This window comes from Thunnus albacares, chromosome 12 (assembly GCF_914725855.1).
Source record: "Thunnus albacares chromosome 12, fThuAlb1.1, whole genome shotgun sequence".
In the NCBI taxonomy this organism is placed as follows: Eukaryota; Metazoa; Chordata; class Actinopteri; order Scombriformes; family Scombridae; genus Thunnus; species Thunnus albacares.
The window spans coordinates 12,149,001-12,158,891 of NC_058117.1; the positions used below are offsets into that span (position 1 = coordinate 12,149,001).

Below are 9,891 nucleotides of genomic sequence, written 5' to 3' on the forward strand. Positions count from 1 at the left end.
TTAATCTGAGTGAAGCAAACTGTCAACTGTGCCAGGTTGAGGTATTTGGTAGTGTTACAGCTGTGAGACAGGTAAAGCAGCTTCTCAAGCAAGCCAGAAACAGTTGAAGTAATGCCACAAGTGAAGTAACAATACCTTCACGATCTCTGCCGCTATTTTTAAATAGCATATTACTGGACTGACTGAACTATCTATCAGGGTCTGCAATGAATTTGCTTCCTTTTCAAAATTAGACAAGCAGTTAGTGCCTCCATATCAGGTACTGGATATGTGATGTCCCCGTGTCCACTTAAAATCAATTCAAATAGTGTGACACAATAGTATGACCCCTATTATTTAGCCTAAATATTAATGATCACCCTCAACAGTGTCATGATGTAGAACTACAGATGTATGCAGATGACACCATTCTGTAGACACAACAGCTGAGTTAGCTGCTGTTAAGCTAACAATTGTATTGGAAAGGATCACACATTGGCTTGATCAATCATGTCTGAGTCTAAATATAAAAAGGCAAAAGGTATGTTTTTCTCTAAAATTATGGCACAACCTCCTAACGCTGATATTCTCATCAAAGGTGAAAAGATTGACCTAGTTACTGATTTTAAATATCTTGGTGTGACACTGGATCCAAACTTGACCTGTAAGAAACATGTTACGAAAATGATGAAAACCATTAAGTACAATTTAGCAAATTTTAGACATATTAGAAACTATCTCTCTTTGGATGCAGCCAAGATATTTATGCATGCTATGATTCTTTCCCATATGTCTTATTGGTGCAGTGCATCATTTATGTTAAAACCTGTACACTGTCCTGATAAATAAATACAATTTGATCCTATTAACTGCAGAAACTTGGAAGACATTATACAACATCTGAAATCCTCCTGCTGCCATGATATTCTGCCAACAGGTTTTTTCAAAAATGTTTCTAACTGCATGGCCTCAGATCTTTGAAATTGTAAACATGTCTCTTCTCTCAGGTGTCTTCCCACAGGCCCTGAAAACTGTAGTTATCAAGCCACTCTTAAAAAAGCACAGTCTAGAACATGTCACTAATTAACAATTATAGGCCCATATCAAACTTCCTGTTTTTAAGTAAAATCGTAAAAAAAAAAAAAAAGTTGTTTTTTAACAGCTGACCAACTTCTTGGCACTAAACAACTGTTTTGATTGCTTCCAGTTAGGATTTCGACCACACCACAGCACTGAGACTGCTCTTGTTAAGGTCTTCAATGACATCCACTTAAGCACAGACAGTGGCAGAATTTCAGTCTTGGTTATTACTAGACCAACTGGAAACTGGGTGGTACTTTCTGGCACAGTACTAAACTGGTTTGAATCCTACTTAAAGGACAGGGATTACTTTGTGTCTATAGGTAATTACACATCTGAGTGGACAAAAATGACATGCGGAGTTCCCCAAGGCTCCATTTCAGGGCCTCTTCTGTTTAACAATCTGCATGCTCCCACTAGCTCAGATTATGGAAAACAACAAAATATGTTACCATAATTATGCAGAAGACACACAAATTTACATAACCGTATCACTAGGGGACTATAGTCCAATACAAGCACTGAGTAAGTGCATTGAACAAATCAACAATTGGATGTTTCAGAATTTTCTGAAAGACAAAACTGAAGTAATTGTTTTTGGAGGCAAGGAAGAATGATTAAAAGTCAGTGCCCAGCTTCAATCGATAATGTTAAAAACCACAAACCCAAGCCAGAAATCTTGGTGTAGTCATGGACTCAGACCTCAATTTCAACAGCCAATTAAAGACAATTAGAAAGTCAGCCTCCTATCACCTGAAGAATATATCAAGTATTAAAGGACTTATGTCTCAGCGGGATTTGGAAAAACTTGTCCATTCATTTGTCTTTGGTAGACTCGACTACTGTCACAGTGTCTTTACAGGTCTCCATAAAAAATTGGTCAGACAGCTGCAGATGATTCAGAACGCTGCTGCTCGAGTCCCCTCTAAGACCAGGAAAGTGGATTACATCACTCCAGTTCTCAGATTTGACTACACTGACTTCCTGTCTGCCAAATAATTGATTTTAAAATACTGCTGTTGGTTTATAAAGCACTGAATGGTTTAGGGCCAAAATACATTTCTGATCTTCTGCAACGTTATGAACCATCCAGACCTGTCAGATCATCTGGGACTGGTCTGCTTTCTTTTCCAAGAGTCAAAACTAAACATAGAGAAGCAGCGTTCAGTTTATATGCTCCACATATCTGGAACAAATTCCTAGAAAACTGAAGGTCTACTGCAACTCTGTTATTTTAAATCAAGGCTGAAGACTTTTCAGTTTGCCGCTGCCTATTTTTTAAATCAAATTTGAGGTGTTGATTGATATCTTATACTGCACTTTTACTCTCCTGTTTTATCTCTCTTAAATCTCTTTGATTTTAGCTAATTTTTATTTCCAATTTAAGACTTTTTAATTGTATTTAAATTGTATTTATCTTTTTTATGTTGCTTCTAGATTCTGCCTTTTATGTTTTATGTAAAGCACTTTGAATTGCCTTGTTGAAATGTGCTATACAAATAAACTTGCCTTGCCTAATGAAGCAATGCCTGTTTACGATACTAATTTAGGATACTACGTCAGAGGTGTTAATTTAACTCTATGGCAATTTTACAACATGAGGATTTTTGAGTCATCAGTGTTGTATTGGATTGCAATATATTGTACAGTTCTACCCGATTAACTGTGGTTAATCAACTACTACAACTAATCTGGTTAAGTCAACTATAACCTGTATTACACAAATATTTTATTCCTACTAGTGTTCATTTTGGCACCTGATTTAGATTTCGTTTTAGTCTTCTGATAAAAAAGTTTACTAGTTATTAGTTTTAGTTAAAACACTCAAAACATTTTAAGCCCCATTCAGACAGGACTTATTTCTCCAGGGGAGGTGGGTTGATTTCAATGTTATCTGCGTTTACTGTTACTGAGTTTCATCAGCTCCGCACGCAGCGTGACAAGGAAGTAGAAAGGAATTTTGCCAACTTGACAGGTCACTTATCAACATCAGTCAACGAGGGAAAAAGTAAAATATAAATCTTACAAGATCAAGACCCTGCAAGTTCATCAAAAGGGGCTGTTGTAACATCATGTTACAAGTGATTCTGTCTTTGCTGCTCTAACTTTGTAAAGCCAAACTAATTAGAGATTCAACAGTGTTGATGAGAGATATGAATCATGGCAAGTCACTGAATCCAAAGCTACTGCTGGCTGATAAGTTGGAACTTGACCCAAAATCAATTGATATTGAATATGCGCATTGCAATGGGAAATATGATGAGCAGTCCAACAGGCCATGGACAATTGTCATGAAGTTACTCAGATTTCAGGACAAAGAGGAAATCCTTAAGAGAGAAAAAAAAACACTTAAGGGCACTAAAGGTTAATTTATCATCACTCAACACTTCTGATAAGTGTTGCTCGACAGAAATGACGTATTTTTGACAGAATGACTAATGTTGCCATGGAGATTGTCAATTTAGCTAACTGTACAAATAAACATGGAGTGTCTGGTATACTCTCTACTGATATATCAAACCACCTTCCTATTTATATTCTTGCTTACCATCCTACTGAGATTAAGCAAGTTGTTACAAATACTTTCCTAAGAAATTTCAAGATGTCTAATGTGAAAAGTTTTGTTGATAAACTCTATGGTATTAAATGGGATACAATTATAGCAACAAATGATGCATCTAATGTGTGTAATCTTTTTGATGATGAGTTCTTTGGTACTTTCAATGAAACCTTTTCCATGTGAAAATTGAGCCATCAAACCTAAAGCTTGTAAATCTTGGTTGACTAAAGAGTAAAAAAAAATGTATCTCTAGGAAACACAAACTATATAAAGACTATCTAACCAATCCCTCTTCCTTAAATTAAGTTTATTCATTAATGAAATTGTAAATAAGCCTTCTTCTGAAAAATTGCCCCATAGTAAGTTTAATATTAATAATACCATCATAGAAGATCCCACTGAGATTGCCAGTGAATTCAATAACTCTTGTCAATATAGGTCCTGCTTTGGCTGCAAAAAATACCATCATACCCACTTGTTCTTCTAATATAGAGTCTGTTTCCCATCTACCTTCATTTACTTTTTCTTCTGCAAGTGAGCAAGAAATATGTAATATTGTATCAAGTTTGAAATGAACAGGTGCAGGTCATGATGATCTCAAAATGAAGTTAGTAAAACAGTGCCTCCCTGCTATTCTACAACCACTGTGTCACATCTTCAATCGTTCCCTTCAAACAGGTATTGTACCAGATCAACTGAAATGGGCCAAGGTTATCCCATTATTTAAAGCTGAAAATCCATCATTATTATCAAATTATAGACCAGCTCTTCATTTCCTCATTTCTCTAAAATACTTGAAAAAAATGTGTACAATAGATCAGTCAAATACTTAAAGGATAATGAGTTACTATATGACTATTAAATTGGATTTTGTGACAAGCATTCTACCTCTATGGGCTTGGTGCAAGTAGCGGGCAGAATAGCTACATTACAAAGAATTTACAAGTGGAATATTTATTGTCAAAAGCTTTTGACACTGTAGATGATAATATATTAAATAAGCTACAAGCTCATGGTGTTATTGTTACTGAACTTAATTGGTTTGAAAGCTACCTCCTTAACAGGATCTTCGTCCCATTCTCATAGCTAATAATGCACATGAATATGTTTCACATGTTAAGTTCTTAGGTGTAATCATCGATCATCAATTTTAATTGGAAAAAGCACATCTCTTATGTGTCCAATAAAGTTGCAGAAAATTTTGGTGTGATTTATCCTTTCATTTCTTATGGCAATATAGTATAGGCAAGCACATAACAATTCGCTTCCCATTTCTTTTTACAGTTTCTTTGTAACTAGGTCTCACTGTTATCACACCAGATCTGTTGATCTTCTATATAGTCAGTTCTACAGAACTAGCCTTGGCCATTTTTCAATCAGGTACAGAGCTCCAGTCATATGGAACAGCTTTTCTGCTTCACTTCGCAGTCTCTCCTTATGTCAGATTTTTAAAAAAGATCTTACACAGCTTCTCTTGAAGGAGTACAGTACTATATAATTAAGGTATGATAACAATGTAGGAAGGCAGTGCAAATATATGTTATTGCAATGCTTGTATTTATTTCTTTTTTCTTTGTATTATCTTCTTAAGATATTTTAAAAATATATGTTCTATAATATAAAAAAAATAAATAAATATCTGTTTGTAAATTTGTGGCAAGCATATATAACTGTCAATTTCAATGTTAGGTGGGTTCTTTTTACAAGCTCTCAGGGTTTTTTTCATCCCACCTGTGCATCTTTTGTTATTGTTTAATTCTTCTCTTTTGTTTCATTTTATTACATGCACAAAATAAAGAACTAAAGAATGTTGCAGTCCCTCTCTCACTGTAAAAGCATAGCCTAATCGACTTCCAAAAAGAAAGCCTGCTGGTAATGAAGGTCACATGGTTTTCCCACAGTATATCACAGTCTATTACAGAGTCAGCTTTTGTAATTTGCCAAATTGCTAAAATGCTGTCTGGAATGATGAGAGAAGGGTTGAAATATTTCATTACCCAGCTCCTTCTATTATATTGATTCAATAGGAAGGGGGCTTTAGTCTTGTTTCTGTCAGTAAAATTTCATCATGCATTTTAATTTTTTTTTTGTATTCTAAGCATTCTGTGGGTACAGTCATTGTTAATTTGTACAGTTTCCATGGTTAAAGGCGTTATTTTATCATTTAATGCAATGATTTTCCTTTAGTGAACATCTAGAAGGTGATTTAGATACTGTTTTACCAATCAAGAGAGTAGTGTGTGATTCCGCAAACGCAGAATAAGACACTGCAAGTTGTCGTTGACAAAATTAACACTGATTTCTACGTCTCCACTGAAGAGGCTCAGTAATATTTAGCAAACCATGAGTGAAAAATGAACCACAGTCATGTATTCATATGGTGATATGGAGTATTCCATTTTACTAATGATTTAGGTTAGTAACTTAATACAATATTTGTCCCTGAATGAACATAATGTCATCTCTGACTGAGATGGTTGCACACAAGTTAAGGAAGAGTTTAGGAAAAAAATCATTATAGAAATAAGTGTTGTTAATACAAAGTCTGTAAAATTTGAATAAGGCATGGAGGTGTGCAAGTCATGTGTCATCGTGCATTTATATCTGTGTGGGTAAGAGTTTTTGTGAGAAAAGTGATGTTTGTGTAAACTCGTGTGGGAACCTGTGGCATATTTGCAGTGTATATTATAGAAAAGTGTGGAGCGTTGGAAGGATTGTGAGAGAAAAAAGTGTAAGAGAGGGAGAACAGGGGTTATTTGATGATCAGAACAGTGTAATTACCTCCCAGTGAGGTTCAGCCTTTTAGACGGATGATTATTCAAGGGGAGAAATCTCATTTGCATCTTGTACAGTAATATGTAAAAGTGTTCACTCTACACAAAATTAAATTGCCACATTGATTTTTTTCTCCTCACTAAAAGTACATTTCTGTCCTTTTTCAGCAGAATTATGGTTTTACATGTAGATGAATACATCTGCTAGCATAAAAGAGAAGATAGTCTCTCTATGTCCTGCAGTGCTTGTATCCATTTGTGTCTCTTGGGTTCAGCTCACAGATCATTAACAAGGCGGTAGACATTATTCTCTGCGCTGTATAGGGGGCTGAGAAAAGAGAAGCCATGAAGTGAACCCATGTCGCACTTCACTATAGCTCCCTAATACAAGTTAGGGGGTCACTGGGAATGAATATTTGCTTGACATAATTATCCAACATGTGCAACGCTTGAATCTACATGTCCGCCTCTCCTTAGTCTCTTTTTCTGTAATACTAAATTTTACAGAGTCCAAACCACCCACCCACATACACACACCTATACACACACACACCTCCCCTTGGCAAAGCACACCGCTGGCTATCAGTTTCTTCAAAGTATGAAATCAAGGACCCTGCTTTCATTCACAGCACCTCCAATTACAGTGGGAGTGAAATAGCACAGAGTGAGCGTAATGACAGCAATCTAAGCTGTGTGGGGGAGAGGAGAAGAACACCTGACTGAGCCCCTGTCACATTTGCTGCTGTACCACCCAGGGACAAATAGAGAGATAGAGGAAACCGTGGAAGAAAAGAAGAAGAGTTAGATAGAAAGATATAAGAAGATAACAATATATTGGATTGCCAAGAATAGTAAAAGAGTGAGTAAATGAAGGTGGAGAATAGAAGTGTGATGAGATTAAAAAAAAAAAAGGAAAATAAAGAAAGAGACGATGATTGACAGAGAGCCATCTGTTGATCTTCATGCTTATTTGTGTTGCTGTGAGCCTTTCCCCTCCCAACTGGTCCCTCATGTGGCTGACTGGGGGTCAGCTGTGACTGATAGTCCGTGCTCCTGTTTTCGGCTGACAGATGGGCGCAAGGACCGACTCTGGTGCAGCCTGAAAACGGATTCTCCATGCCTCTGCGTGCTGCCACAGCCATTTTACCCAGCTGTCAGTCACAGACAGCATGGTTGACGTTATCAGCTGTACCCCGCTTAACTGTGGAGGTCTGCTCAGAACTGCTGCTGGGTAGGAGTCAGACAGCAGAACAGCACGAGGGAGGGGATGGGAAGATGGAGGCAAGCAGTAAATTGATAAAGTAGGAAAAAGAAGGGGAATATGAATCTGCCAAGGTTAAAAACATGAAGATGGTGGGCAGGGAAATAAAGAAAGAAGGGGATGGCATGCTAGATATGAGAGTAATTAAAATGACATCAGAGTGAGGGGCCCCTGACACTGTCTCCTCCTGTACATGGACACATAATGAAGATGGCTTCCAAGGCCTTTGGCTCCGCACCAAGAGCCGAGAGGCTGAAAATGAAACGCAACAAGAGAATCAGTCCTCTCCTCCCTCCTCTCCTCTTCCACTCAGGGAGAGATTTACAGGCCAAGTTATGACAGCACGCAATAACGACAGCCATATTTTACTCCTGCAGTCTGACAACAGTATCTGTAGCCAATCAAATCTACCACAGAACAAAATTGTTATCTCTACTGTGTGTGTGTATATGTGTGCGTTTGGGTGTTGAAAACTGCCTGTCATCGCTAAATGTGATTGTGCTACATTGAGTTGATCGGCTCAATTTATTGCTGTCAAAGATAAGGGATTTTGAGGACAGGGAGACAGACTTTTATGGGAAATACATTAGAAAAATAAACACCCATAAAAGAAACCGTTCCAATCACTCAGAGATGGATTGCATGGAAACCTGATCAGGAAATACTGTATGCTCTTAAAAGTTCACCTAAGTCTTAAAAAGGGACCGAGGGAAATGTAGAAAGCAAGAAATATGAGAGTGGAAGAAAGAAAATAAGGAATCTATGAGCCCGCACAGCCAAAAGTGAATGATGAGAAAATAAAGAATGAGAAGAGGAGATGCAGAAAAAAGAAAGAAAGGAACCAGAGAGTTACTTAAAGCTGGATGAAAGTGTGCATGGATCAATAGATATGGATGTGAATAGGGAGACTTTTAAATAAGGCTCTCGCTTGTGTCCTCAGATCCTGTTTCACAAAGAAACTCAAACTCCACAGATCAATACCCAGCTCGTCTCACTGGCCCAGGTCCTGTACAGGCTGTAGCCAGTGGCTCCTCTTGTATGGCTCTGTTTGTCTCTGTTCACGGCACTTGAAACCCACTCAAACAGTCTCTTTATCTCTGCAGTTCCTGTCTCTATCAACATCTACACCACCTTTGCCCATTAACTGTGTATCCATTTGCCCAACAAAGTAAGCATCTCCCAAATTATTGCCATATAACAATACAACCTCTTTTCATTTCCATTTGAATAAATGCCAGTTCTGCTATTCTCATTGCAATTTGATATAACAATAGCAACACACATTAGAATTCAGTCTACATCCAATTCAAGAAGCCTTTGACTGTATATAGTTGCTGTTTTGAACATCTGGTATTGGGTATGGCTTTCCTGGAAGAATTCTGAGGTCAGTTTTACATTTCTGTAACAATAAACTTATACTGAAGAAAAGTATGTTAAACTCAAGGAACTTTTAAAGGAATAGCTGAACATTTTGGGAAATATGTTTATTCGTTTTCTTTCAGAGGTTTGATGAAGATGAAGAGTTCAGAGGTAATCTGGATAGCTTAGAATAAACACTTTTTCAAGGGCCAGTTACAGCAACTCCTTCTAAAACTGTATAGTCACTTTACTTTTTTTTGCACGGGTTAAACTAAATATGTCATGGACTCTGTTTCTGGATTTTTTGTGTTTTGGGGTTTTTTTGTGTTGCTCTGAGTGTGTTTTGAATGTGCTCTGGGTTACAAATTTGTGACAGCTGCATCTGCTGTTTGTGTTTCTTAGTTTAGTGCTTGAGCTCGATATTTTGCTTTCCTTTGAGTCCAAGGCTCTTGTTTTCTTCAGTTTTATCTCTGCCTTGCTTTGGTTTTATTCTTGACAATTTGTAACCTTGTGTTTCTGACGTGTTGCTGTAGTCCCACTCAGGCTGTTTTCCCCTGCACACCTGTTCAGTGTTTAGTCTCGTTAGCCTTGCACTTTTTGTTGCCTGCCAAACCCTTGTTGTCTTCATTGTTAACCAATCTTTGTTTTTCCCTCCTTTTCCAGTGCCTGCCCCACTCCAGCTGTGTCTTGTTCTGTGATTAGTTCCTTGTGTATTTATACCTGGCTGTTCCTTGAGTTTTTTGTCAGTTTGTGGTCAATGTATCCAGGTGTTTGTAGCTGTTGTTTTTTGCTCCTCATGTGTTTCAAGTCAGCCAGTTCTGTTTTTGTCTTTGTCTGCCAGTAACCAGAGTCTGGTAAATAAATAATGATTTTCTTCA

The 9,891-nt window shown here is 37.4% G+C and overlaps 1 long non-coding RNA gene across 1 annotated transcript; it reads left to right on the forward strand.

The window, feature by feature from the left end:
* The first annotated feature begins 2,513 nt into the window (after window positions 1-2,513).
* On the forward strand, window positions 2,514-9,891 carry LOC122993166. The gene is made up of 4 exons (XR_006406351.1): window positions 2,514-8,657; window positions 8,758-8,822; window positions 9,157-9,184; window positions 9,677-9,891. It is a non-coding gene; the product is annotated as an uncharacterized LOC122993166 (long non-coding RNA).